General features: G+C 38.4%; 1 long non-coding RNA gene across 1 annotated transcript in view; it reads left to right on the forward strand.

Annotated features, from left to right (window-relative positions):
- The window catches only part of LOC125176761 (uncharacterized), a 215,737-nt gene that overhangs the window by 170,949 nt on the left and 16,933 nt on the right, over positions 1–27,855 (forward strand). The window contains exon 2 of the long non-coding RNA XR_007156383.1: positions 9,312–9,353. This is a non-coding gene — a long non-coding RNA (uncharacterized LOC125176761). The remainder of the gene's footprint in view (positions 1–9,311; positions 9,354–27,855) is intronic.

A 27,855-nucleotide genomic window follows, 5' to 3' on the forward strand; every position in this document is an offset into this window, starting at 1 on the left:
AGGAGACTCACACTAGCATTCCAAGTGGGATATAATAACCCAGGTCATCAGAGAGCTGCTGTGATTTGAAGCTGATTTGGCTCTCTTCATCAAGAGCTCTGATAAACTGTTTTACTATTCTAGAAGATTGCTAGTTGTTCCCCATAATCTGTTTCTCCCTTTGTCCTGGGATCCTACTGTACACACATCGGCTAGATTTCATTGCATCCTTGCCGCTATGTGTGGCCTCATGACTATGTTCGAACCAAGGGGACATGAGCAGAACTTATTTCCCTAGGCCTTGACTCTTTCCTCCTTTCTTTTTTTCTGGAAAATGGATGTGTCCCTGTGCTGTTTGGCCCAAGAAGACAAGGATGGGAGATTGAGCTGCCCGGTCAGTTTGTACTGGCCAATCTGTTGTGTACGAAAACTTCATAACTGTTTTCACAACAATCTTACAATAATACTTGTTATTATATTATTGGTTTCTTTGTTATATGTACTTAGCTTATTCCTTCATAAATACAATTAGATATATTTCTTTGTGACTAATTCTTAGAAGGTCCAGACAATTGATGAGGTCATCAAACTAAGCAAGTTATTGAAGTCAGTATGTCTAAAAGCAGCACTAAATTAATAAAATACAAAGATAACTAATATTCTCCTTTGTTTTTAGTTTGTAAGTAATTCATCAGTAACTTTTTAAAAGTTTATTTATTTATTTATTTTGAGAGAGAGACAGACAGCAAGCACATGAGAGGAGGAGGGGCAGAGAGAGAGAGAAAGAGAGAGAGATAATCCCAAGTAGGCTCCATGCTCTGCACTAAGCCATATGTAGGGCTTGATCTCATGAATCCGTGAGGTCATGACCTGGGCTGAAATCAAGAGTTGGAGGCTAACTGACTGAGCCACAAGGGTGGCTCAGTAACTCATCAGTACCCTCATCAGTAACTTTTAAAACAAATATATGAACACATTCTATGTCTAGATTTTATTCATATTAAAGCACTTCTTTCCAATATCCTTTAAACATTTTCCTGATCTCAAGGTACATATATTCTAGGACAGAGAGATGATAATAAATAAGTAAATTTAAAATGTGCAATAAAACTTCTGATTTCAGAGGCACACCACTGAGTTCTCCCTTTGAATAGTCCTCCCTTTGAATGAAGTCAGGCTTGTGTTAAACCACCAAATATGACAAAAGTGAGGGGTGTCACTTTCATAATTATGTTCCATTATATTAGATTCCATTTAGAAGATTGTGGAGAGAGATTCTCCCGCTGGTGTTGAAGAAGCAAGCATCTATGTTGTAAGCTGTCTATGGAGAGGATCACATAGTGATCCTCTAGGTATGGTGACCTCTGGAACTGAATTGTGGCCTCCAGCTGTCAGCTAGTAAGAAGTGGGTACTCAGTCACATAGCTGCAAAGGGATGAATTTTGCCAAAAACCAAGATGAGAATGAAAATTAATTCTTTCCCAATCAAGCTTCCAAATGAGAACACAGCAGGTCAACACCTTGATTATAGTCTTGTGAGACCCTAAGCTAAGTCAAACCTAGACTCCTGACCCACAGAAATTGTGAAGCAATAAACCTGTGTTGCTTTAAGCAACTAAAATTTTTATAATTTTTTTACACAGCAGTAAAAAACCAATGGAAAACCAATAGAATCACCAATAGTGATGCATTTTATGAAAACAACAACCCCAAACCCCACACCAATCCCAAATACTACATAACTAATTCAGTTTTGCATCCCTGTGGATGAAATTTTCACTCCTCTCAAGTTATTTTCCTACAGTTCAGGATATAAGATGATAGAATTATTCATAAAATAATTAAATTATATAGCAACAATGATAGCAAAACAGCCCATCTTATATTGCATCTCCATCTGGATAGCTGCTTCTAATAGAAATTTCTTTCTAATCTGGTCTTCTTTCTTTATTTTTTTTTAAATAGCTGTACAACAAAATTAAGTGAACTATTTTTCCTTATTTTTTTTTTAAATAAGCTATTGTATTTGAGGCACATAGGTGGCTCAGTCAGTTAAGTGTCCAACTTTTGATTTCAGCTCTGGTCATGATCTCATGGTTTGTGAGACAGAGCTCTGGGTCCGGCTCTGCACTGCAGTGTGGAGCCTGCTTGGGATTCTCTCCCTCTCCCTCTCTTTCTGCCCCTCCCCTGCTCACTCTTGCTCTTTCTCTCTCAAAATAAATAATAAACATTAATAAAATAAGCTATTGCAATTTGACCCAGCAAATTGTAGTAATGAGGATATAGAGAAAAATAAACACTTATAGTCTATGGGAATTCTGTTCTAAAAATTAAAAAAATTCTAGGGGCGCCTGGGTGGCGCAGTCGGTTAAGCGTCCGACTTCAGCCAGGTCACGATCTCACGGTCCGTGGGTTCGAGCCCCGCATCAGGCTCTGGGCTGATGGCTCAGAGCCTGGAGCCTGTTTCCGATTCTGTGTCTCCCTCTCTCTCTGCCCCTCCCCCGTTCATGCTCTGTCTCTCTCTGTCCCCCCAAAAAATAAATAAACGTTGAAAAAAAAAATTTAAAAAAAAAAATTCTAGTATTTCTTATCCTTAGAAATCATGTAACAAAGATTTTTCTTAAGAAAGTATAAACACAAAATATTTATAAATATTCTAAAATTATTTGGAAAATATTCCATTAAATTAACAACCTATGGTTGGGAGGTTTAGTACATTATTAATTTCTTAATATTAAAAAAAGCCTTATTTCCCTTGGTGAGTATCAAAACTCATTCTTCTCTAAGGGCATTCTACATAACAGGAACATTTTGTTTCTGCACAAATGCAAATGGAAATATACCTGGGTGCAAATTTCTTAACAAGAAGGCTGTTAACTTACATGGAGCATTTTACTTATTAGTTTCTCAAATTCAATCTCTATCATCAGAAATTCTGATTCAGCAGGTCTGGGCAAAGACAAGGTTTCAGAAATGGGAATGAAGGAAAGTGGAAAGCCTGTGCCTCTGAGTTTTTATGAAGTCTTCTTGAGGATGCTAGTTTGTGACCTACTTTCTTCAGTTTATTGAGTCTTAGTACAGTAGGTCTGATGAGAGAAGGAATGGTTTCTAGTTTCTGTGATGCTATAATCCAAGAATCAATTTCCTGCCACCATCTTTTAAATAAAATTTGCTGTTTCAAGTTCCAAGAAGTCTCAGTAATTGATATCAATTATGTCCCTGCTTAGTAGATCTTTCCCTCCATTGGTGAAGTTAAATTCCTAGAATATAGAAGAGAATGGAAAGAAACAGGTGTGTGTGTGTGTGTGTGTGTGTGTGTGTGTGTGTACACGCATTGATGGTTGGATGGATGATAGTAGGAGAAAAAAATTGTTAAATACTGTAACTGAAATATCCATGCTTAGGTATATAACCTGTACTCAATCTTCAGGTCACCTCCCCTATGATGTATCCTTCATTTCTTTGCAAAACCATGCTCTACTTTATCTTGGCTATCCTAGCACCCTGTAAATAACTCTCTACATGCGTCACAGTATTTTATAGCTGTCTTTCACCTCTGGTAGGGATTTCACCCAGTCTGCCTGTGCAATCCTGAGTTCCTAGCACAGTATGTGGTATGGGGGAGGTTCTCAACACATGAAAGAAATTGGACTTGAAAAGTATCAGAAAGAGGTGAAATTAGAAAAATATGTGGGTAAGAAAGAAGAAATGGCATATCAGATAGTATCAACCTTGATAACTTTTTTGGACTTCTTATTCATTTAGAATTTGCAGCTTGAGGCTCTTTTTTCTTCCATTCATTTCCCCCTATTTCTCCTACTTTACTTCTCATCCTACCATCCTGATATATAAAGTTTTAAAACTGATAATGGGTGGTGCAGCCACTCTGGAAAACAGTGTGGAGGTTCCTCAAAAAATTAAAAATAGACCTACCCTATGACCCAGCAGTAGCACTGCTAGGAATTTACCCAAGGGATACAGGAATACTGATGCATAGGGGCACTCGTACCCCAGTGTTTATAGCAGCACTCTCAACAATAGCCAAATTGTGGAAAGAACCTAAATGTCCATCACCTGATGAATGGATAAAGACATTGTGGTTTATATACACAATGGAGTACTACATGGCAATGAGAAAGAATGAAATATGGCCCTTTGTAGCAACGTGGATGGAACTGGAGAGTGTGATGCTAAGTGAAATAAGCCATACAGAGAAAGACAGATACCATATGTGTTCACTCTTATGTGGATCCTGAAAAACTTAACAGAAACCCATGGGGGAGGGGAAGGGAAAAAAAAAGAGGTTAGAGTGGGAGAGAGCCAAAGCATAAGAGACTCTTAAAAACTGAGAACAGGGGCGCCTGGGTGGCGCAGTCGGTTAAGCGTCCGACTTTAGCCAGGTCATGATCTCGCGGTCCGTGAGTTCGAGCCCCGCGTCAGGCTCTGGGCTGATGGCTCAGAGCCTGGAGCCTGTTTCCGATTCTGTGTCTCCCTCTCTCTCTGCCCCTCACCCGTTCATGCTCTGTCTCTGTCTGTCCCAAAAATAAAAAATAAACGTTGAAAAAAAAATTAAAAAAAAAAACTGAGAACAAACTGAGGGTTGATGGGGGGGGGAGGGAGGGGAGGGTGGGTGATGGGTATAGAAGAGGGCACCTTTTGGGATGAGCACTGGGTGTTGTATGGAAACCAATTTGACAATAAATTTCATATATTAAAAAAAAGAAAAAAAACTGATAATGGGGTTATTAATAGCTTTCCCAAAGTTGATAGAATTGTTTAAAGTCTAAACAATTGTAACTGTCTTCTTTAGCACTTTATTCAGTAGTAAAAGTAGACGTAACCACTATCCTAGTGTGGATATGGATAAATGAAAGAGTATATTCTTTTAAGAGGGCACAACACACCGACATTCTTGAGCATTTATTATATCCCAGGCACTGTGTTGAACACATACTTAGATTATTTCATGAGTCCTATTAACCTATGAGTCAGGAATTATATTTCACAAAGGAGAAAATAATATTACAGCGGTTGTATAAATGGCCCAAGGTCCCACAGCTGGTGAATAATGGAGCCAAAATTTGAATGCAGATCTATCCTAATAAATTCTAGTGCCTTGTAGTCTAGACTGAACTTATCTGCAAGGGATACAGTAGAGAGCCACCTGTGCATTTTAACATATCAGAGAGGATGCACCTGTTGTGGGGAAGGTCTAGCCTAAGCTAACTCATTTATTTTGCTTTGCATATTTTGAATTTTTAGCACCTTCTCATTTTCATACAAGCTACCCACTCTATACCCAAACTGTAATCTCCAAATTCTTGGCTAGTAAATGTCTCTCACAGCTAAAAATGCCCCATTTCTACTCTCAGAACATTTTAGCTTTATTTTACAATATGTATTAATATATTTAGGTTTCAATGTCCCATCTTGACAGTAATTTGAATTAATATGCAAGATTTCCATACATATGAGGATTTAGCTTATGTACAGTCATCTATATTCATACCACATTAATCATTTCAATCTAATCTCCGAAATAAACCTTATATTCTAAACAGGACTATTTCCATTCCCTAAAGAAATCAAGTGAGTTTTTTGTCTCTACATCCTTTCTCACCAAGTTTTCTGAAACACCTTTAAATATATGTTTAGCAAAATACTGTCCATCTTTCAAGGACCCACTAAAAAGTGCTCATTTCTCTGCATTGAGTAAACATCAGGGATAAAAGATGCTGACACTTCGTAGTTCTTCCTACCCAGATTCCTGGTGACTTTCCACCTTAAAGTTGTGTGGATTGTAATGAATTTGGGATGTTCGAATGTGGGATATTTATTTATTTGGAATAAAGCAACCCTGTTTGCTAAAGAAACAGGCATACAGAGAATATGACTCAGGGTTCTGGAAGAAATATTGCTAAAAATTAATGGGCCTTCAGATCCTAGTCACCAGGTGAGTTGTTGGGTGGAATCTCAGTCCTATAAATGAACTGAACTACCAGAGAGGGTAAATAGGCTAAAGACACAGTGAAGAAACAAGGTCCCGAGGGGCAGGGACAAGAAAGAGATGAACAGAGAATGCTGTACTGAGACATCACTCCAGCTCTGTACCTCTTGGCTACATCTGGTTTGTACATTAATTCTTTCATTCACTCAGTAATTCATTGAGCATTTATTATCATTTATGTGTCAGGAATTAACCGGAATAAAATGAATAAAATGCATGTCCTTAGAGTGAGGATGAAGGATAAATATTAGGGATTTAAGTTGAATAATATTCAATATTTTTCATGAAAGGACATTGAGTGGACACTCCTGGAAGTTTTATCTATCACTGACTCAGATCACTCGTACCAAGACATTATGAAGGACCAAAGACCATGCTTACTTGCTTCCAGCTTTCTGAGTTAGAATTCTCAGATGAGGATCAGCTGGCCCTGAGGCACTTGTCTAGGTAATTCTTCCACGTGACACATGTTGAATTAAAGGGATGGCTTGTCAAAATCATTTGAACTGTTAGAGGCGAAAAAGGTTGGGGACAAGGGGGTAAAATGGAAGTCTTGAGATTCCATTTCTGGAATTCCATTATGCAATTTGATATGAACCTTCCAACACATTTTATGCCCCGATTAATGATGGGGCAGGAAATGGATAGGGCCTATCTAACAAGTCAGGGAAGGAATTGTGGGCATAAGTGATCTCAGCTTGAGCTGGAGTAGACAGCGGGACAAGGACAGTTCTGCTGTCGCTTCCTCCATAAATGGCCCAAACTGGAGTGCTGGTTTATCACACTTCGTTTACATCCACTTGCTACTTGCCTTGTACTGGGACTGTGACAAGAGAGGATGCAGCAGTGCTGGGTCCTCAGGCCAGAAGGGTTTAAAGGGAACTCACTGCACTTCAAATATTAGTCCTGGGAGAAAATCAGGTAGTCTAGACTCTGCGCCCATCACAAACTCATGTGTTGTTGCTATGAGGCTTCCAAAAGAGAGGGGTGGGGAGCACATATCAGGAGCTTGGGCAAGGGTGGTGGTGGTGGTTTTCCTAGGAGACTTCCTCAACATAGCAGAGTCTTTTGTTAGAGACTCTGGCATAGGAAAAAAAGAAATGATAAGGTCCAGGATATTTGGACCCCTTCTAAACTATGCAGACATGAAGCGTGGGTCTCTGATTTTAAAGAAAAATACTGGATTATTATTATTATTATAAGATTTGCATGCCTTTAGAATTCACCTCTCTCTTCCCCATGCCCACTTCCCTGTGTTGAGACTGAATTCTGACTAGGGAAAGTAGGCAGACCACCGCATTAAATGCAGGCAAAGCTGAATCCTGGTTGCATTAGATGGGCCTTAGGTCTGCACTGAATTCTCCCTCCTGGCATGTGTATACGAGCTCTGGGTTTGGAGGGCTCTTGGGACAACCTGAGCTGAACGTACATGGTCTTGTTTCTGCTCAGCTCCATCTTCCTCTCCAAACATCTGACTTCCTCATCCAACTATGGCCTCAAATCGGGCCAAACATATTTCCATCAAGGCCTTTGTACATACTATGACCCTTGCCTAGAAAGCTCTTCTTGAAAATGTCCACACAGTTTATTCCCTCACTGTAACACTCCTTTCAAAATTCATCTTATTGGAGAACACATCACCGTTTCTCCCTATTCTCTTCATTTTTCCCCATAGCCCTCTTATGGCCTATCACTCTATGTATTTTCTTCGTTCATTTTGTTTCCCCACACCAGAATGCAAACTCCGTGGGGGAAGGGGTTTGCTTTGTTCAGTGCTGTGTGCTCAGGACCTAGAACCATGCTTGGCACATAGTAGGTGCTCTGTAAATATTAGATGAATGTGTGCCTGGTCACCAAAATTTAGATGCAGTATGTTGATAATGACCAAGACCTACAAAATGGTGGGACCAAGGTATTTGTCATGCTGTGTGTTTCAGGATTCTTTTAGGGAACATGCTGGGCCTGAGTCTACTCTGTGGGGTTGTTAAGAGACACATCCACAAGTAGCTGTGGTAGGTGGACACAGGAGAAACAAAGCAGGGGGTGACATGTTGCATCATCTCTGATGATACACAAGCAGGTTTATATTGCTAGATTATAAACTTCCTGGAGGTGCTTTTGTTACACTTACGTTATCTTAATAGCAACTAGCCCAAGGCCATACATACATGCATACTCAATAACACTTACTGAATGAATGAATAATTTGATACTGAAATTACCAAGCTACATAGTTGGGAATTATTTAAAGAATATCTGTAAAATAACTTCCTTAAAATTACAGCTTGGGTTTAGATTTATTATAAAATGAACTATTATTCCATTTCAGGAATGAGATAGCGTTAACCTGAAACATGAGCCCACATAATATTCAATCAGATAAATGGAACGTTCTGTCAAAGGACTGTGAGAATTAACTGAGTCGCCACATGGGAAGCATTTAAAACAACTGGATGCATAATAAGATCCCAGCGATGAGAAGCAGTTGTTAGTAGTAATAGTAGTGGTGGTGTTCTGTGGGGTGTGTGTGTGTGTGTGTGTGTGTGTGTGTAGTTGTGTATTGTCTTCTCAAACATAGAGCAAATCTTTTACAGTAGAAGCCATGTAATATATTTATAGGCACAAGGAAGAGGCTCAATACAAACATTTTGGATAAATGAATCAATTATTCCATTTGAAGAAGTTTTCTATCTGCAAAAAGCTTTGGAATAGTGTTGTTGCTACTATAGACAAAGAGAGATAAGGGAGGAAAAACTTAGTTGTGTGCTGGAGAATGTGGACTTTAGGGTTTGATAGTGCTGGGTTTCAGTCCCATGCACTAGTTGTGTTTATGTGGAAAAATTACCTAATCTTTCTAGGATTCATCTCCCCTGTCTATAAAATGTCTAACAGTAACAATAACATGCCCTTCACAACCTTTTCAAGGATGAAGTAAGTATGGTGCAACATGCCCGGTGCAGTTCTTGCACTTGATTTTGCCAATTGTTATAATTATTTTTTAAATGTTTATTTATTTTGAGAGAGAGAGAGAGAGAGAGAGAGAGAGAGAGAGAGAGAGAGAGAGCAGGGGAGGGGCAGAGAGAGAATCCCAAGCAGGTTCCCCACTGTCAGCGCAGAACCTGACGTAGGGCTCGAACTCACGAACCATGAGATCATGACCTGAGCTGAAATCAAGAGTCAGACGCTTAACTGACTGAGCCACCCAGGCGCCCCAGCCAATTATTATAATTCTTATAATCACTTAGGAATTCAGAGTTGTATCTTAGAAGAAGCACAGATATTTAACAATGTTAACATATAACATACTTCTTTCTCCCTCTTACAGTTTATGGAGTTGAGGACACCAACAATAAAACAGGTTAAGTCAGTAAGTATTTCTCCTTCATTCATTTGGAAATGCATCATGTTCTGTTTTGGGACCACTCCTGAATTCTTGTCTTACATTATTATGAAGAATTTCACTTGTGTGGCTTGTAATCTTGTAACAAATGAGGTTAGCAGTTGGTGGGGGGACCGTGTCTCTGATTAGGTTAGAGTCCCAGCTGTGTCAGCCCCTGTCCCTTATATTGGGCATCCTGCTTCTGCAAAAAGTGACTTGACGGAGCTGTAGGCTGCACTTTCTAAATTGGGGGCCCAGTCTCCCTACTTCTACCAGCAACAGAACCAGCAGGTCCATAAGCTGTCTGCAAAGCCATTTCCTCATGTGTCAAATGAACACAACAACCTCAAGTGCTCTCAAAGGCCTGTTGTGAGATGGAAATGGGCTAATGTACGTGTGAGTGCTTGGTAAGCTGTCAAGTGGGGGGATAATTACAAGGTAATATATGACTAATAAATCAACAATGATTTATTGATTGATGCCAGAGTGAGTGACTAATTTCAGCAGGGCCTGAGGCATTTAGGAAGTTGTATTTGTGTCGTATTTTCACAACTCCAAGGGCTTGAATTAAAATGCGTTTTTAAAAATGATTAACTTGAGAAAACTACCTCAGAGATACCGCATGCTCCCTTATGTGAAGTCTCACACTTAAATCTCATTTTTTGGTTATCCATCATCTTTGGGATTTCTGCTTACTTCATGTTAACATTAAAGAAAAATAACGAGTTTTTGGTTTAGCTCTGTCTCCTATGAGAGGGTTGCGAGAGAATATTTACTACTCAGATGGTTGAGACGAACCAAAATACGCATTTGGTCCTCTATTAAGGACACATGATGGCCACGATCAAAAAGAAAAATGCGGTGGCATATTGCCTGTAATCATTTCAGATGCTAGAGTGTTGTCACAGACTGACTACCTCAAGCAGTAGAGAAACCAGCTGTTATTAAATACTTCTGTTATCCATGGTTTTTAAAAAAATCATCATGCATGCAGTATGACTGGTCATTTTTCTCTGATATCTAAATCTATTACCAATGTAATGACCAAACCCTTTCCTATAACACAATGAGGATCATTGTCTTTCATGAGAGTTTCTGTCTTTCAATGAGAGTCAATATTTGCTGACAATAAATTTGTTAAAACATTGTTTCAGTGCAAGGTGTCACACACCACTGAAATAAGGAAAACTCCTGAAAAACAAGATCCATAAAAACCATCAGCATCTGCTTTCCTAGATGGAGAGCTGAAAGCATAAAATTATAGAACGTGCAAAAGTAGCTCTGTACCTACTTTGAGCCTCCCTTCCACCCCTTTTCTTCACACGATGGACTTATTACTAAAACGGGATTAATTGTTGTAGAATTCCTCATATCTTAGATTTGTCTGTTTGCTTTCTTGTGGTGCCATTTAATTTGTTCCTTGTCTTCCATACGTTCTCTAAATGAAAATCCACTCTAGAAGCTTGAATAGATAATGGCACACAGCTTTTTGCTGGGGTACTTACTACAAAATGCTGTGAGCCTCACATTATGTTGTATCAGGAGAAACCACATTTCTGGTTCCCTGTGTTCAGTGGGACAGCCAAACCCTTTGTCTTTTCACCTAATGCTTTTATCTCCTGATGATTATTGCTTGAATCAGTTATTTCATCAAGGGCTGCACAACATAGTTTCTAATTCTATCATTCCTATCATATATATGCGTTGGCTGCTATTGATTTCAAAAAAATAACTTTTTCACATCATTTAAGGTTATTTGGTTATCCTGAAACACGGTTTTTACAGAAAGGCAAGATAAATGACTCTTTTTCTTCTAATTGCCAGCTTTCAGAGGAGTAGCTAGTGCTGCCAAACCCACGGTTTGAGTCTAGGTTTGCCCTCCATTTTCACTGCCACAGCCTTGGTTTTGTTTGGCCCACATTGCCCTTTGATTGTGCCACTGCCGTAACGTCAATAGTTTCTTCCCCTAAATTTGTTTCCATTCTCCCTCTATTCGTCGATTACCACCAAAATGGTGCCTCTAGACCTGCAATGGATTCTGATTGCCTTCAGAATAAAAACTGGTGTCCCTTGGTAGGACACTTGAAACCCTGTGATTGCCCATCAACCTACCTGTCTACTCTCAACGGCCACCACACTCCAGGAACATCAGGAAGCTCAACAAACATGCCTTGCATTTCCCTTCATGCTTCTTATAGGTCCCCTTCAATGGCAATACCATCTGTCTATTGTTTTCTCCGTAAATCCTACTGATCCTTCAAGACTCAATTCTTGTGCAACTTTTCCAGTGAAGCCTCAGTTGAACCAATCTCCTAACATCTCTTAACACAAAGTGATCACTCTCCCCTCTGAATTGCCATGACATTTCCAAGAACCTTGATTTTGACAACTGTTGCTATAGCCGTCTTCCCTCCTTCTCTACTTGGTTGCACATGTGAATCTTCCTTAAACGAAATCACACATTCTAAGAAGCTTTGCTTGTGCAACCTTTATATCCCTTCTATGTCGTGGTGCTCAGGATATTATTATGGAATTATTTTGCACGTGACCGCTTTTGGTTCAATGCTTTTAGGTCCATGTGCAGTTGGCATAACGAAAAATAGTTACATTTTGATAATCATGACCAAATATTTTATCAAAATATATTGAGTACTTAGGAATCAGGCACCATGTTTTTTTTTTTTCTGAAATTTATTGACAAATTGGTTTCCATACAACACCCAGTGCTCATCCCAAAAGGCAGGCACCATGTTTAATGCTTTACAGGCCTCACTGTACTTATTCATCACAACTTCTCTGTGGAATATGTTCTGCTCTTATCTCCATGTTATCAAAGAGGAAACTAAGATTTAGAGAAATGACTTAACCTGCCAACACATAAACCAGTGAAAGGAAGAACCATGATTCAAATCCAGTGAGTTCTGAAAAAGACCTATGTCTACAACATCACATTAAATGCCTCCCTCCCCCCAGACTGCTGAAGGAAAGAACTGATGTGAGGTGTGAGAAAGTCATTACATGTCAATAACTTGGTATGGGCTCCATAAGTTCAGAAACAAAATTTTGTACGTTTGCAGTTTTATTAGGGAGAATAATTCCTGTAGCCGACACTTAAAGGTAAGCCCAGGAATACCATAAAATGGTAAATAAGTAAAATTTGGAAGAAAAGGAAGGCAATTTTTAAAGAAGTATTCTGAATTCATTAGAGATTTTCCATCACTTTTAAAATTCAGATTTTTTTTTTATTTTTTTTTTAATTTTTTTTTTCAACGTTTATTTATTTTTTGGGACAGAGAGAGACAGAGCATGAACGGGGGAGGGGCAGAGAGAGAGGGAGACACAGAATCGGAAACAGGCTCCAGGCTCTGAGCCATCAGCCCAGAGCCCGACGCGGGGCTCGAACTCACGGACCGCGAGATCGTGACCTGGCTGAAGTCGGACGCTTAACCGACTGCGCCACCCAGGCGCCCCTAAAATTCAGATTTTTTAGTATACTGACAATTTACTACTTAAAGAAGATGAAGTAATAGTTCTAAGAGAGAAACTACACAAACTTTAAATTTTGGCACATCTATTCAATAAATATACCAATGAATATTTATTTGTGCCAAGTGTTGTGAGAAGATAGAAAATTATAGAAAATGTCTACACGTTGCTTATATTCTAATAGAGAGGATAAGAAATACACTTGGCAGTGGACAAAAGCTAGCAATAACCCATCACTGCTATAGCAGGGTTCCAGTTCCAGTCATAACTTCTGTGGGAAATCTCTGGAAGGAGAGAAAACGCCATGCTATTGATGCATAGTAAATGGATTTTTGTTGAAGAAAACAACTGGTCACAAAGTTAAAGAAATATGGACAGTTTTCCTGTGATCGGTCTTGTATCTTATATAATTATTTAAAAGACTTGAAAAAAAAAGTCCCTTTTCTGTGCCTTAGGCTCAGTTAGTTAACTAATCAATATGTCCAGTTTGGTTGGAATTGTATGAGAAAATCATACAGTTTTAAAACATCTCCACCGTTCCAATAAAATTACAAATGATGAGGTCTGTAAAAAAAATTACAATGAAGAACTTTTAATACCTTCATAATGAAAACCTTAACTCGATCTGGTATATGAGTACTCCATGAGATACTGCCTCATGTTTAACAACAACAACAAAAAACTAAAACACACTGTCATGACAGACAGAGTAATTCTGGGCTTTGCCTTCCATTTTTTAAGAACTAGCTATTATTGAGGTTCTGTACAAGTCACTCAATGTCTGTTATTTAAATTGAGTAACTACATTACCTTTAAAGTATGTCATTAAATATCATCTCATTTAAGCACAGGCTAATAATGAGAAGATAGTGGAGAGTTCTCTGATTAGTGCAAGTCTGTGTAAAGGTTTATCACTGTATGGCAAAAAGAAATGAAATGTTCCCACTCTTATAGTTAGACCATACTTTCCTACTGCTATTTAGACTTCTGGCAGTCACATTAAGAGAGGAGAGTATTTATTTTTCCAGAAATGAATAAATAGGACAGAATTCATTCATCTAACAAGTATTTATTTTTTAAGCACCTACTATGTACCAGGCACAGTGTCAGGTGCTGAGGAACAGAATTGTGCTCAGACAAGGTCTCTGCTCTCATGGAGTTTCCAGTTTGGGGAGCAGGGTAAAATAAGGTATAAGAGGCTGCCATGGGGCTCTTTCTGTCCTTGTTCTTCTCTTAAATGTAAGAAGAACATGAGGACTACTAAGTAACTATATCCTTAAGGAAGGCAAAGACCACACATGAATCAGATGCCAGGTGTAAATAATTTCTGCCATAACCAGCATCTGCTCCTGTTAAAGAAAAAAATATTCTATGACACTTGTTAAAGATGCTGAGGAAGACTTTATTCAGGACCATGGTGACCAACGGTGTAAACACCTTTGCAATGGAATTTTACAGAAGGGGGGAGAGATTGGGTTCAACTCCAAATGCAGCATGGGCAAGTAGGAATGTGTGGTCAAGGAGCAGAGTGGGGGTCGTAGATAAATGGGATCAGGAGTAAGGAGGGATTTTGGTTAAACTGATCCATCAGAATTCTTTGCTAAAGACAGGTCAGGATAGTCAGTCATCACCTGAGGGATGGTGGAGATTGAAGAACCTGGTCAGATAGGGAGGGTGATCAAACATTGGGGGTTCTGATTAAACTGACTTAGCAGGGTTTTTTTTTTCTAAAACTAGATTTATGTGGAAGTTTCCAGATGGGCTTGAGGAAGGTTCAGGAGTCTGACTAAAGTTTGGTTAAACAAAGTATGTTTGCACTACCACTCACCTCCAGCTTATAAAAGAGTGGGGATTTAAGAGAAACCATGAATTAGAGTGAGGGAGGGAAGAAAGAAGAAGGAAGGGAGAGGGAGAGGGGGAGGGAGAGGGAGAGAGAGAGAGAGAATCCACTAGAAATAGTTGTCAGGAGCTTTAAGAGAACCAGAGGTCTTGACATACGTGCCTTGGAAGGGAACTGCTGACTCACTCCTGCTGAGAAACTATGGATGGGGGTGCCCTGTCTGGTAGCAAAGGGAAAAATGACCTTTTAGGGAAAAGTTTCGCTTCTACCAAAATGTTGAATCAGGAAGAAAGAGTTTTCTTGTGGATCTCCTGACTGCTGAGGCAGCCCAGGCACACCACCTAGAACAGAGGGACTTCCCAAAGAAATGAGGGAGATGGTCACCAGGTGCCCCCAGTGGGCTAAGGGAGGAGGAGCCTTAAATCAGTTGAAGGAATGATGTCACCCTCCTCAGAGAGATGACTGGGATATGCTTTCTCTTGCCTCCTAAAAATGAAACCCCACTGCGTGCTCCATTAAAGCCAGTGCAGTAGACTCTATCTAGAGGGAATGAGTAGTATGTATGTCACAGTGTGTCTACACCCAAAGAGTGTGCTGTTTCCCCAAAGACTCTCCCCTGCTTGGTTTGACACTGGCTGGTGAGGATCGGGGAGCTGGAATTAGGAGAGAGGGGTGAGATGTTCATTCCATGCTCTGCTACTAAACAGCTCCGTGTCTGAGTCAGACATGAGCTGCAGAGGGAGAGAGACTTCACATGAAGGATGTTAAAAATTGTCCTTATTTCATTGACTTGCTTATTTTCGTATCTGATGTAAGATGTTTCCAGTGATTGAGAGGGACTTGAAAAGCTGTGGGACCTGCCTGAAATTTCTTCCAGGAACAAAGAAAAAAGAAACAAATTCAGAGAGAGGGTTTTGGGACCATCTGAGAAAGAATACAGTTGCTTCATGATTAAAATTCTGTCCATTTAACAAGGAGATTTCACAGCAATCACACAGACATATTTGTTATAAATTGCCAAAACTCACTATAATGAAAATGTAATAATGCATCAAAATGGGGGTTTAGACCAAGACCCACAAACCACTGCTGTCAGAAACTGAACGTAACAAAGGTGGTGAGCACTGCTTTTCTTTTTCCTTCCCTCCCCCATCACTTCCTGTTCTCCATCTCCTCATTTGTTTCAATCATTCCCAGCACTTGGGGACATTTTTAGTTTAGTTTGGTTATTTCAGATTCAGTCCCACAGTGGGGCTGTATAGAGATAAATATATCTGTAAGCCAGAAATATCACAAACTACCAAGACGAATCATCAGATTGCCTCGTCATGTTGCTCTCAGTTGGAAAGAACTGTCTTGAAGTAGAGAGAATTATTCTTAATATGCCCTTCTCTTCTAGGGACAGCAATTGATGTTAGATCTTTGGTAATGTTGTTTTGTGGCAAGGGACCTTTATCTTGTATATCACCTTCAAAGGAGAATTAAAGAAGAATGAGCACGTTGAATAAAAGTGAATGTGAAAGGTCTCCTTTCCAGTGATGTCATGTGACAAATGACAGTATGTAGATACCAGTGTGTTTTCTTATGGGTTTTGTGCATTTTAAAGTAGCATAACAAGCATTTGATTGTCAAAATACATACACATTGAAGTGTAACAATTATTATAGTTATAATTTCATAGGAATCTTAAGGTGTCCCTCAGACTCACTTACTTCTGTATCTATTCATCTTTTCTCACTTCAACCTTTTTCAGTCATAGGAAAAGGTGTTTATCCTTATGATCAAGGCATTCCCTCCCTCTCTGCCTTAAGATCTCTTCCATGACTTTACTCCATGAACGATTCCCTGTCTATTCTACACTTACTCTGTCTCTGCTGGCTTCCTCTGTTCAGCCTGTAAAACATGATTAAATTTCCTTCTGGTCCTATATTAGGACAAAAGCCTTCTTTGACCTCATATCTCAATGTAGTTACTATCCAAACATTACTGTGTGCTCTATTATTTCCTGGTGTGGTCAAATTAAATGGAGAGTTTTCATTTTTATTGTACTTATCATAACATTAGTTAGTAAGGTTGTGATAGTAATAATTAGTTAGCAGTAACAAATAACCTTTCTAAATTTCAGAACCTTAACACATCATAGCCTGGGTAACCTTTCTCATATCATAGCCTGGTGGGGGTGTTTTTAGTTAAGGATGGCTTTCTTCCATGTGATGATTCAGGGGCCGTGGCTCCTTCCCTGTTGTTGCTCTGCCATCAGCCATGGCCTTGGAGTCTCTGCTTCTAGCTCTTCGAGGTAGGAAAAACAGGGTGGAGATGGCACATCTCCGTTTTTTTTTTTTTCCCAACGTTTTTTATTTATTTTTGGGACAGAGAGAGACAGAGCATGAACGGGGGAGGGGCAGAGAGAGAGGGAGACACAGAATCGGAAACAGGCTCCAGGCTCTGAGCCATCAGCCCAGAGCCCGATGCGGGGCTCAAACTCACGGACCGCGAGATCGTGACATGGCTGAAGTCGGATGCTTAACCGACTGCGCCACCCAGGCGCCCCGCACATCTCCTTTTTAATTGCTTTGGCACCACAATCTATTGATAAAAACTAGTAAAATGGCACGCCTAAAACTCACTTGACTCTGGAAAATAAAGTCCTGGCTAGGTGTCCAGTGACAATTTTCTTCTAAGAAAGGAGGAGCACAAATTTTCAATGAGGAGTTAGCTGTTCAGCCACAGTATTATTGCCACTATGTATTTCTTGAAACTCTACTCTTTTCCATAGCTTATAATACTTTTTCTTGCATGTCCTTCTAACTCTGAGAATTTTTTTTATTACTTCTGTAATATCTTTTTATTCTGTCCTCTCACATTTCACAGTGTTCCAGAGCTCTCTACTGTTTCAATTCTATACTGCCCTCTCTACATAAACTCTTAAAGATTCAACTAAAATATATATAGCAACAGTTCATAAATTTGTATCTCCAGACAACCTCCTAGAACTTCAAACTACACATTAAATAACTTTTGGACACTGGAAGACTGATAGTCTCCTTGAATTTAATATGTCTGAAACTAGACTTATTTTCTTCCTTTACCCTCATCCTTAAACCGAATCCTGTTCCTCCATTAGCCAGTTAATAACATTACCATATAGAGAACCAATATAGAAACCTGAGAGTCATCCTAAAGCACTTTCCACATCTCATGATTCTCTCTCTTCCTACATTCGCTCTTCTACCCCACTAATAATCAACTTCTAAAATTAGTGATATAGCAACTGTATTGTGATGATGTCACCTCTTTTCCAAACCTGCAACCACTACCAATTAGTACCCTCATGATGCCCATTCTAGAGCTCAGGAATATTGTTACAGAAGCTAAACTATATCCTGGCCTCCAAGTTTGTGGCTGTCAAATTTACTAGCCATACTGCTACCAGCATGGTCTATCCAAAATGAATATCAACTAAACCTACCACTCCACTCAAAATCTACCCATGGTTCTCCATAATTTACCAGAGAGCATTTGGTTTCTTTGGTGCATCATAGAAAATCGGCAATTAGGTGGATCCTACTTTTCTTTTTATGTCAACTGTTGCTAACATCTAAAGTCCAAAAACGCTAAATTAGCTGCTCAAACAATGTATGTTATTTTATTCCTCAGTAACCTTGTTTATGCTTTTATTTCCTATGTAAAAGCTTCTCTCTATTCCCCATATCCCCTTCATGACTTGGTTCAGGCACTACATCCATTTCCTTGGTTCAGGAAAGAACACCCAAGCCTTTTTAAGCAACCTGAGTTCCTCTGTGTTTCCTATGCATCCTTAAACATCATTACCATTAGCTATACCATAGTATTGTACATTTAAATTACCTATTTGTTTTTCATGTTGACGTAGGCAACACGAGTTCCTCAAGGCCATTATCATTCCTATAAGTTCAGTGCCGAGCAGAGTGCTGTCCATACAGCAGGTACACAATAAATGCTTTTTGAACTGAAATTGAACATTTTTCCATTATATTTCTAACATTTCACCTGAAATATTTTCTTGTGTCCAACTTTCCTACAGTTAGAAGAAAGATACCACCTCTCTAATATCCTGTTTGGCAGGGATAGACAATTTCTTATTGAACTCACCTTTTATTTTTCAAACTTCATGTAATTTTTTTGATCTTTTAAAATCCTTTTAAAAACAAAACTGTATATGTATCTGCTTTTGTATCACAAAGAGGAATATAATACATAACTATTTTTATTCATATAAAATAAGCTTATTGAAACAATGGATTGAGATATCAAGTTTGTGAAATATTTTACTATTAAATTCTGAGTTTTCCACTAACTTGTTGTATTAGTCTGGGTTCTCCAGAGAAACAGACCCAGAACACTGTTTATTGTAAGGAATGGCTCACACAGTTACGGAGACTGCAAAGTCCCAAGATTTGTAGTTGGCAAGCTGGAGACCCAGGAGAGCTGATGAAATACATTCCAGTCCAAAGTCTGAGTCTGAAGACATGAAAAGACTGATATTCCAGCTCAAAGATAGTCACACAGAGAAAACACATTCTTCTCTACCCCACCATTTTGTTCTGTTCAGGCCTCCAATGGGTTAACACTGACCTCCATTGGGAAGGGCCATCTGCTTCCCTCAGTCTACCAATTCAAATGTTAATCATATTCAGAAACACCCCTCACAGACATATCCAGAAAAATGTTTGATTATATATCTGGACATCCCATGGCCCAGTCAAGCTGACATGTAATATTGACCATCACAGGGGTGCTGGGGTGGCTCAGTCTGTTGACTGAGTCAACAGACTGAGCCACCCTTGACTGAGTCTGACTTATGATTTCAGTTCAGGTCATGATCCCAGGGTCATGGAATTGAGCCCCTCATCCAGCCCCTCACTGAGCATGGAGCCTGCTTAAGATTCTCTCTCTCTCTCTCTCTCTCTCTCTCTCTCTCTCTCTTTCTCTCTCCCTCTCCCGCTGCCCTTCTTCCCTACTTATGTGCCCTCTTTCTCTCTCTCTTAAAAAAAAAAAAGACTGACCAATAGCATAGTATATTATGTATGAGTATAGTATAGTATACTATACTATATATATTATATTAGTATATTATGAGCATTAGTATAGTATATTATGTATATTATGAGCATTTCGTGTATCATTAAATATTTATCAAAGCCATAATTTTATTACCTAATCTTAAATCTTATGGATGTACCATTCATCACCGTTAAATTCTTCTATTGCTGACTATGAAATTGCTATAAATTTTTAGCAATATAAGTAATAATGCAATGAACATATTTATATCAATATCTTTGATGACATGTCTATCATTTTATAGAGATAAGTTAATGAGTTGTCTATCTGCTCATCTTTGCTGCCTTTCAGGCACTACTCTCCCACTCCGTGTGGTGCTAGTGCGGCTATTCAGGTCACCCTCCCCTAATCACCACAATGGTGGAAACCGTATCAAGCTGGCCAATCAGAATAAAACATTCTTATGGCTCAGGGATGGTTCAGAGATAAACATTGGACATGGAGCTCTCTCTGAGACTTTGTTGCTAGAACTCTCAGGGAAGACAGATGTATTATATTGGAATTACTGAATTGTGAGGATGTGATCTGGAGTTTTGGTGGCCATTTCCCTGACCTTATGGATAGAAAGTCTTTACAGAAGAAGGTCAACACATAGGGAAGAAGGATGCAAAGAAGGCTTCCTTTAAACTGTATTGATCCCTTATGCAGTGTTGCCTATAGCAAATTTGTTCCTGGAATTCTGCTACTTGGACTAATTAGTTCCCCTCTTATGCATAAATTATTTTGAATTGTAGATCTCTCATTTTCAACCTAAGGGGACAAGTTCTTAGAAATGAGATTATTTAGACATAGGTAATAAACACTGACTAAAGAATTTTACCAGATTATTTTTCAAAAAGGTTACATTAATTCATTTTTAATTAATTCATATTTTATTCAGCAGTTCAGTAGAAATAATAGAATAAATGTAGAAAAAATAGAAATAATAACAGTAGCATTAGCAATAAATATTTAATTGAGTACTACTATATGCCTGTCATTAAACCTAGGTTTATGTTTGGCAGGGAGTTAATTGTATACATGCTCATTGCAATGGATATTGGCAGAATTGGTCCAGAATCTAAAATGTATATAATAAATCAAACAATCTATAATATACTGTGTATGCCTTTGCTTTTCTTTTAAACTTTTAAAATAAAGTTGCCTGTTTAGCTATTATATGCTGAAGAAAATAAATACTGCAAAACAAACGTAACTGAATGTTTCAGTTAAGGTAATACTATTTGTTATAATACAGAAATCTGTATGGCCTAATACTGTAGCGAGCATATTTATTATTCAAAATAGAGCATTTTTGAGAATGAAAGGGGGAGCTTTTAGTAAATATACTGGATCGACAGGTGTAAGCTTGAACTTCCTGTCATAGAAGGACATAGAGTCACTTGAATTCATACAACACATGTTTATTTCTTACTTAAACAAAGAGGTGCTGGTGCAGTGGGAGAAATTTTGAGTTCTGCCCATGCAATTATTTGTGGGTCAGGCTCGCAAAGACACTTTATTTTCAACATGTGGCTTTTAAGGGTAAACTGGGTGTTACCACCCAGGAGGATTTATGGACCTTGCCTGGAAGTGAGGCAATTGTGTTCACCCACATTCTATTGGCAAGAACTCAGTCATTTGGCCACATCTAAGTACAACGGTGGCTTCAAATTGTAGTCCAGTTAAGTACCCAGGAGGGAAAGAGAATGGTTCAGTAACAGCCAGCAGTATGTTTCCACAACTAAAAATAGAACATTTAAAATAATATATACATAGTTATAGAAATATGTTAAAATTTTGGCCCAGTAGACATGAAACTATAGATTGATATTATATTTTATCTCCTGAACATTCTGTTATTCTAGTATTTCTAAACTACTCCTTAAAAAGACTCAATTAAAATATGTTAGACAAACTCTTTTAGATTCTACCCTTCACAGGATTCCATCATGTATTATTTTTATCAGAACCAATGTCCTAATCTCACTTTATTTAGACAGCTTTATGTAATATAAAAAATATAGATTTCAGGGTTAGAAAAACCCAAGTCACAATACTGATAACTACTTACTAAAGTCAAAGTCTTGAACAAGCTACTTAACCTTTCTGAACCTCAGTTTTCTGTTCTATAAAATGGAGGCAAATATGTATCTCACAGGGATGGATGTGAGAATTAATTAATATATTTGATGTGCCAAGTTTAATGTCTGACCCACAGTAGATACTCAATAAATGTTGATTCCCTTTCCTTAGAGTACTTAATGTCTGTTGTATAAACGTAATTAATTGCTACTTAAGAAAACTGTTCCCTCACTCTAATTAATAAAGCGTGTCAACTGGAAATAAGTAATTTAAAATGCTGGAGTATAGAAATTGTAGCTACTAAAGTATTTTCAAAAGTTACAAATAAAAAAAAAATAATGCAACACATCCCAGTTCTCCCCATAGTCCCAACTTTGCAGAGATGACAGCAAGCAAATTTATTGTTCAAAAGATTTCAGAGATGTATGAGTGCAGAAAGGCAGTCACCAGCCTTCATGGTGAAGGGTAGCAGAATTTTTCACCCCAAAATATGTCACTTTGACATAAGAATTATTATTCTTTTTTTTTTTTTTTTGAGAAAGAGAGAGAATGAGAGAGAGTGAGCAAGAGAGGGTGTGAGCTGGGAAAGGGCAGACACAGGGAGAAAGAGAATCCCAAGTAGGCTCCGTGCCCAGTGCGGAGCCTTACGTGGTGCTCGATCTTAAGACCGGCTATGAGAATATGCCTGTGAGAGCATGACCTAAGCTGACATCAAGAGTCAGACGCTTACCCCACTGAGCCACTCAGGTGCCCATGACATAAGGATTATTTTAAGCTGAAGGCAATTGAGGAGCTGATTAACAACAACAACAAGCAAATAAATACACATACAACAGAACAAAATAAAACCTCTCTGCCCTCTCCTTATTTGCCTAAAGATAGAACGTAAATTTACAAAGGTGTCCTCCTCTCTCTACCAGGAAGGACACAAGGTAATCACCAAGACAAACCCTTATCAGCCTGGAGACTACTAACAAGGCTTTATCTACCATGAGTTTCCCAGGTATTGGCCTACCCACAATTTCCTGCTCCTAGAGATTCACAGTTCTTTGTCTTGTGACTTGTCTAAAAATTTATTGTTCCTTTTCTAAGGTGCTTAAATAAACCCAAGCTCTAGGCACTCTTCGAGCTACTCATCCCTGAATGTCTCTCATGTATATAAGAAATATCCTCTCGGATAAACTCTTGTTTTTCTCTTATTTAATCTGACTTTTGTTACAGAGCCCCAGACAAGAATCTAAGAAGGGTAGAGGAAAAAAAATGTGTCTCCCCTACAATGGCAAGCTAAATTTAATTTTTCATGAAGAGAATTAAGAGAATTTTGTTGGAGGTTGTAATGTCTTAAAATATAGCTGAGGATAGTGAAGAATTATGTAGAAGTAGAAGATTAACTCAGAAGTAGCAGGTGCCCCACTGGAAGAGCATGCCCTCCCATGCCAGAACAATCAGTGTTTGCCATACCGTGGCTTATTCTGTAGGATGCAAAAAATGGAATATTATCCTTGTTATCTTCATGTCTAAGTAGACTCTTTGGCCATATTTTTATTTTGGGAATTTGATAACATCTACAGTCTACTTGATTTTCAAGGCTGCTTTCTACCAATGTCTCAAAAAGCAGTCGAAAACCTAACAGAATTTAAAGCCAGCCACTAAAATCGGGGAAGACTGTCACAAAGCTTATTTACTCAATTTTTTGAAAATTAGGAACATATTGGTTTTCCAAAACTTGAACGAGATGACATGGGTGCATGTCTAAGCAATTTTGAAAAATGTTAGGGGGTGTCTGAAATAGTTTGAAATGTTTGAAATAGTTAGGGGGTGCCTGGGTGGCTCAGTCAGTTAAGCATCCGACTTCAGCTCAGGTCGCGATCTCGCAGTCCGTGAGTTTGAGCCCTGCTTCAGGCTCTATGCTGACAACTCAGAGCCCGGAGCCTGTTTCAGATTCTGTGTCTCCCTCTCTCTCTGCCCCTCCCCCAACCCATGCTCTGTCTTTGTCTCTCAAAAATGAATCAATGTTTAAAAAAATTAAAAAAAAAAGAAAAATGTAATTAGTTATCACTTAAATCTTGTCTTTAAAGGAAATTAAGAGCCCACTGCTGTGAATTTACAAGTGGTGCCAAAATATAACATCTCTGCTTAGAGGATTTAAAACAATATTAAAGGAATAACTTCATCTTAGGTTTCTTTTACTTTCTTAACAACTTTAGGGAAGAGAAGAATCTACTTGGAGCTGAAAAAGTATAGATAATCCTGTACAAGTGATTTTGGTTCAATGCCTTCTTTCTAATTATCTTCTCCACTTTCAACCACAGGCACTATTAACCTTAATATGCCCTGTTTAGCTACCACCCTCATGGCATCACTTTTTCTTGATGACCTTTATTCCCATGTGTTTGCAAACTGCAACATTACCCAACTTCACCACATCTCATTTGTTCAGGGTTCAAGATTCAAACTCTATATTCTGATAACTGACTCTAGGCCAAAGTGTTAATAAGCAAGGATAGAAAGCTGATATTTGGTGATCTGTGCATTTTAGTGGAGACTTTTAGATGAATTTTACTCTATATTTACTTCCGAAAACGTAATTGGCTGACATTTTAGGTTGCACAAGAGCTGATTTTAATGACACTCAAATTATACTTCTTGGTGGCTGCCTACCTTATATAACATAGGGTGGACCATGGTTGTTATCAAGTTTGTGCTCTTTGTGGTAAGAGAAAAGGTTGAACCAATTGATTAGTTAGTGGTTTCTGTCTTAGTATTTTTGGAGGGATACCTATTTTTTTTCTTTTTTTTATATGAAATTTATTGTCAAATTGGTTTCCATACAACACCCAGTGCTCACCCCAACAGGTGCCCTCTCAATGCCCATCACCCACCCTCCTCTCCCTCCCACCCCACATCAACCCTCAGTTTATTCTCAGTTTTTAAGAGTCTCTGATGGTTTGCCTCCCTCCTCTCTGTAACTTTTTTTTCCCTTCCCCTCCCCCATAGTCTTCTGTTAAGTTTCTCAGGATCCACATAAGAGTGAAAACATATGGTATTTGTCTTTCTCTATATAACTTATTTCACTTAGCATAACACTCTCCTGTTCCATCCACATTGCTACAAAAGGCCATATTTCATTCTTTCTCATTGCCACGTAGGATTCCATTGTGTATATAAACCACAATTTCTTTATCCATTCGTCAGCTGATGGACATTTAGGCTCTTTCCATCATTTAGCTATTGTTGAAAGTGCTGCTATAAACATTGGGGTAGAGGGATACCCATTAAAAGAAAGAGTGGTGTGGTGCCATGTCACCTCAGGGCTATCTAACACATTTTTAGTTCTTGTTAAATTCAAAATGATACATAAATTATAGCCAAGTTATGACTGACCAAGGTTCAATGGTAAACTTTCATTTTCTCTATCAAGTATTTGCTGAAGGCAGATCTAGGAATTTAAATATGGCCTTCTCTGGAGATGAGCAGTTCTCAGGAACAGACTAAGAAATTTGCCTGGAGGCCTTCAAAGAGTTCACTTGAAGGTCCCTTTTCACTGGGACAGACAACTTGGCAGGAGAGATGGGCTGCAGAAATTTTTCCAGTTTCACACTTTCCTTTCCTCAGTCTTCAGAGCTAATATAGATCTAATTTTCTCTCCTTTCTCATGTCATTTTTCATACCTTCATATAGGGCATCTCTCATATTTCAAGGGCAGAGCCAGGCAGATCAAGGTAGAATAAGCCTTAGCTAAATGTTTATGCCAGTTTTTCAAATTTATGGCTTGTATGGAACACTCAAAGTGGTCATAAGAAGAATCATTTTTGTTTCCTACTTAAATTATTTTAATTTAGTCTAACAAACCAAGAGTCAAATGTTGTCAAACCTGCTCTATGGTTCATAACTTCCTAAAATAAAATTGAAATTGATCTCAGGAGAAAAGACCAGAGGCACCCCAATGTTTTCAAAATGGAAGATAAAAATAAGTTTTTATTCTTATCAAGCAAAATATTCATTTTGAGAAGAGCAATGTGATACAGCCAGATTCCATGGCCAGATGGTCAGCCTCGTGTAGACAAAACAGTGGAACATCGGACTAAATTGTGTACTTTGGTGTTAGGTAGACACAACAAATACAGTAGATAGCTGATTCTCTGATAGATTCCTCATCTTTTCTAGATTCAGATGGTGAGCCCACTTGTGAAAGTTTTAGGGATTTTACCTTACAATAACAATAAACAAAATATGATGTGCTCAAAGAGTAGAATCATAAATAAAAGATTTACAGTTCATGTCTTCAAATATCTCTATGTGTGTGTGTGCCATGGAAACTATACTCAAATTATTGAAGCCTTCATAGTATTTAAATGTGATATTTACAAAAACCAGATCTTGGCAAATATATGATGTTATCTACATATATGATATATATTCACTTAACTAATTTTAAGAGTGGCTTAAAAATTTCTCCAAAAATTCTAGTCTAAGATCCATTTTTTTTATACCACTGATTTGAGTGATAATATTATTGGGTGATAGTATTATTAGGTAATATTATTACCATCCTGGTAAAATCAGTATGAGTTTTTCTATTCATTCCTGTGGGTGTATGTGTGTGTGTGTGCATGCATGTGTGTATGTGTTTGTATGTGTGTAGTTTAAGCACTGACCAAGGGTAGCAACTGATGTACATAGCTGACAGCCTTTTTGCTTTACCAAAATAGATCACAGGTTGTAGAGTTTTTAGAACAACCGATTTCAGACTTTCCATAATTTCCATTGTCCTGGAGATAAGCTGAAAGCTTATCATCTCTTGAGTTGATTACAAAAGAGCTTTCCTGATCTTCCTCTTTAACCGAAATGTTCTCATTCTCTTTCTTTGCAGGCCCCTAGGCTCTTGTTTTCTGAGATAAATCACTCTCTTTCCTCCCAAAGCAAAATGAAAGGGGCAATTATACCCTCGGTGATTCTTAATTGTCCCAATTAACTAAGTCAGTTTCTGGAGTCTGAGCTGAAAATGAAGCTTAGAATGTGCCTTCAATAAATGGAATTTGTTAAGTCAACTTGAGCCTTTTTTTTTCCCCAGGAAAATTCAGCTATTTGATTATTGAACTGCAGTCACTCTACTGGTGCCCTCAATTTAGATTAGAATAAAAATAATGTGCTTTCTAAATCCTTAGTTAAAGGGAACAACAACAACAAAATTTCAATACTGAGTATCTCTTTTTTTTTAACGTATGTTCATTTTTGAGAGAGAGAGAGAGAGAGAGAGAGAGAGAGAGAGAGAGAGAAAGTAAGAGTGGGGGTAGGGGCAGAGAGAGAGGGAGACACAGTATCTTAAGCAGGCTCCAGGCTCTGAGCTGTCAGCACAGAGCCCAATACGAGGCTTGAACTCACAAACTGTGAGATCACGACCTGAGCCAAATTCAGACACTTGGCCGACTGAGCCACCCTGGTGCCCAGTACTGAGTATCTCTTAAGCATATTTTATTTTAAACAATAAGTTTTCATTTCTTCCAGATGCTTCCCTTAAGTCAGCATTTAATTTTTTTCTTGTATTCATTCTTGTTTACCAGCAAGTATCAATATATCAAATAAGTTTTACTAAGAACTGATATAAAAAGCACTGTGGGTCTTAACAGAGAAATTAATGCCTGGATTATATAATTTAGATATGCCCTTAGCTTATACATGGGAATATTGAAAAGATTCATTCATTAGTGATTCTCATAATTAGAGGAATTTAAGTTTTGAAAATGTTTGAAAAAAATGTTTTGAAAAAACTTAAAGGTTATCACTAGGGTAATTAAAATGAAACATGTTTTCTAAATCATTGGAACAGAAGGAAGGAAATACAATATCCATTTATCTAAGTCAGAAAGGGAGTAACATCATCAAGATGGTGACGCAGGTCATTTCTGACTTCAGTCTCCCTTACAAGAACACCAACTAGCAACTATCCATACATAAGGCACCTCTGTGAAAATCCTAGAACCCTGGGGTGAGACT

The sequence above is a fragment of the Prionailurus viverrinus genome, chromosome A1, assembly GCF_022837055.1.
Source record: "Prionailurus viverrinus isolate Anna chromosome A1, UM_Priviv_1.0, whole genome shotgun sequence".
Classification (NCBI taxonomy): domain Eukaryota; kingdom Metazoa; phylum Chordata; class Mammalia; order Carnivora; family Felidae; genus Prionailurus; species Prionailurus viverrinus.